The sequence below is a fragment of the Salvia miltiorrhiza genome, chromosome 3, assembly GCF_028751815.1.
Source record: "Salvia miltiorrhiza cultivar Shanhuang (shh) chromosome 3, IMPLAD_Smil_shh, whole genome shotgun sequence".
In the NCBI taxonomy this organism is placed as follows: domain Eukaryota; kingdom Viridiplantae; phylum Streptophyta; class Magnoliopsida; order Lamiales; family Lamiaceae; genus Salvia; species Salvia miltiorrhiza.
This window is the reverse complement of record NC_080389.1, coordinates 49,766,544-49,769,581: the sequence shown is the minus strand read 5'-3', so window position 1 is coordinate 49,769,581 and position 3,038 is coordinate 49,766,544.

Genomic DNA, 3,038 nt, shown 5'->3' with positions numbered 1-3,038 from the left:
GAGATTCGGAGAAGTTTTGCTCAAATGCAGAACTGAGGGATTCCCAAATCTCTCTGAGGAAGAAACTCAAATCCTCAAAGTATCCCTGATATCACACAAAGATATCAAGGAAGAAGAACAGGTGTCCATTGCCGACGTCAAAAGGAGGATTCAGAAGAGTTACCATGAGAATCCTTTGGCATGGTGGGACAAGAACCAGCTCAGAGCAACCTTGAAAGTTAAAACTGGAAAGGAGCATGAGTTCGTTAGGTTCAGACCTATCCTGATGAACCCTCAAGATCAACAGGATATGAGGAGCATAATCAAGGAACACCTTGATTTGAAGCTGATCGAACCAGGAAGATCACCATACAGCAGTCCTGGATTTCTGGTGAGAAATCATGGGGAGATCAAGCGAGGAAAACCAAGACTGGTCATTAATTACAAAGGAATTAATGATATTCTTGAGTTTGACGGATATTTCATCCCAAGTAGAGAACACCTTATCAACTGCATCAGAAGTGCAAGGGTATTCTCAAAGTTCGATTGCAAATCAGGTTTCTACCAGATTCGCATGGAGGAAGGAAGTAAGAAGTTCACAGCCTTCTCAACTCCTCAAGGACATTACGTCTGGAATGTCATGCCAATGGGGCTAGCCAATGCGCCTCAGATATTCCAAAGAAAGATGGATAATCTCTTCAAAGATTATTCTATGTTTATGTTTGTTTACATTGATGACATTCTTATCGCATCAAAAAACATTCATGAACATGTCAGGCATCTGGAGATCTTTGCAGATGTTTGTCAACAAGAAGGACTAGTGCTGTCAGAAAAGAAGGCAGTCATAGCCACCCAGAGGATGGAGTTTCTGGGGATCGAGATCGATGAATCAGGGATTATTCTACAAGATCATATTGTGGAAAAGGTCCAGGGTTTCTCGGAGGATCTCAAGGAGAAAAAACAGCTCCAAAGCTTTCTCGGAGTTGTCAACTTCGCAGGGATGTTCATCAAAAATCTTGCGGAACACAGAAAGGTTTTCAGTCCATTACTGAAGAAAGATGTTCCATTCATATGGAAGGAAGAACATCGTGAGGGTATGAAAAAGTTGAAAGAGATTTGTAAAAATCTCCCGAAACTTTCAATACCACAAGACGAGGATGACTTGGTCCTCTACACCGACGCGAGTGATTTTTGGTGGGCAGCTGTGCTTACAAAGATCACCCCTTATGGAGAAGAACCTTGCAGATACTGTAGCGGTCTTTTCTCCAACGACGAAGCTGTGCGATGGCACATAAACGAGAAAGAGTTTTTTGCAGTTAGGAAGGCGTTCAAAAAATGGCCGCTATTCTTACTTGCTAAAAAATTTGTTTTGAAAGTAGATAACACTAACGTTAAAGCTTTCTTAACAAAAAAGTTTGAATCTAAACCTGAAAAGGCTAGATTGATTAGGTGGCAAGCAGAATGCCAATATTATGATTATGATATTGTCGTTTTGAAATCTGATCAGAATGTTCTTGCAGATTTCCTTACAAGGGATGGAGCTCCCTGAAGCGGAGGCCATCGAGGCAATACAGGGGCAGCTCTTTGAAAGTCTAGAGCTGCTACAACAAGAGTGGCACAGATGTGTGCTGCATACTAAACAAGCAGGAAAGATACAAGCGGCTGACGAAGCCAAAGTATCTAGCCAAATTGATGTCTGTTTCATGAAGATGTTCAATCTTCAGGAAGCAACTGAAAAGCCGCTCTTGCGCGCAGTCCGTGAAAATCGGGCTAAAGCAATGCTTTCCGTACAGGGCGGATTACCTGTAGCAGGGGATTCAAGTACCCCTAGCCCAAGTCCTGAGAGAATGGCTTCACAGCCGGACGCTCGAGGAAAAGATGTTGTTAAGGGGTCACTCCCTGAACCAACATGTCAACCCTCCACCTCTGGGGAAAAAGAGGGAGAGATCAGCCTTAGGCCCATGACAGGCCAAGTTAAGGTTGATACTAATCTGATTATTTCTTCTCCTTCTTGGCAGAATTATCAAGACAGGTGGGAGAAACTTCTTACGAGAAGGGGAATCAATCCGAGAAATTGCCGGGTTGATGTTGCAGGAAAGTATCCAAGGGTTTGGTTCACGCCAGGAGCCAATCCAAACGATGTTAAAGAATGGTATGAATTTGGGGCATTAGCTTCAGTTTATACCACTTCTCCGGCATTCACCGAAATCAAGGGTCTACCCAAATGGATCCAGAAAACGGTGTTCGACGCATGGGAGAACAACGAGTCCCTCAAAAGGGGAGACGTTCTGGAATTGTACTTCTTCAGTGCAGCTCCAGAACCAGTTGGCAAAGGAGTCTACGAAGCCTTCCATTTCATCAAGCTTCGGAGACCAGATACAGGAGCCTTGAACCGGATCAAAGTTCCTGAGTTTAATGCCGCAATCGTCTCAACATTTACGGAGGATCAAATCTCCACGAGACGAGCATGGGGTCTTTGGGTCTGTCTTACAGAGATGGACAAAATGAAGTCCAGATTCAAGTTCTTTCAGAGCTCAGATCTGGGAACGTTCCTGGTCAATACAATGACAGGAACCACAACCCAGTTTGCTGAAAATTCTTTCGAGAATAAGAGGCAAACTATTTGGGGAAACAAGATCGCGGGGAGCAAAGAGACTCGTCGCAAATTCTGCAATATGGCTCATGTTAGCCATTGGATCGAGAGAATCTGCGACCAATGTTCGTCGCAGAAGGAGCCAGAATTCGGCAAAGGTTTCCTCCCGAAACCTGATAGAAGAAGATTCCGGTCTGATGAACATGACGAACGTCAGACACCCAAGGGAAGAACACCTCGGGCACCAAAAAAGTAAGGTGGCCGACAAAGCAGAGTGAATCATGTGATTCACAGCAAGGATCGCACCCACAAAAGAAACGACAAAAGTGGGTGGAAGAACAGGAGGACCACTCACCAAAAGCTTCAGGACAAAAGTGAGTGGAAGGAAAAGTAGCCGGCCCCTACCAGCATTATCACAAGACGATAAGGCGAGGGTCCAGCACCATGTGATGCCACTAACAAGTGT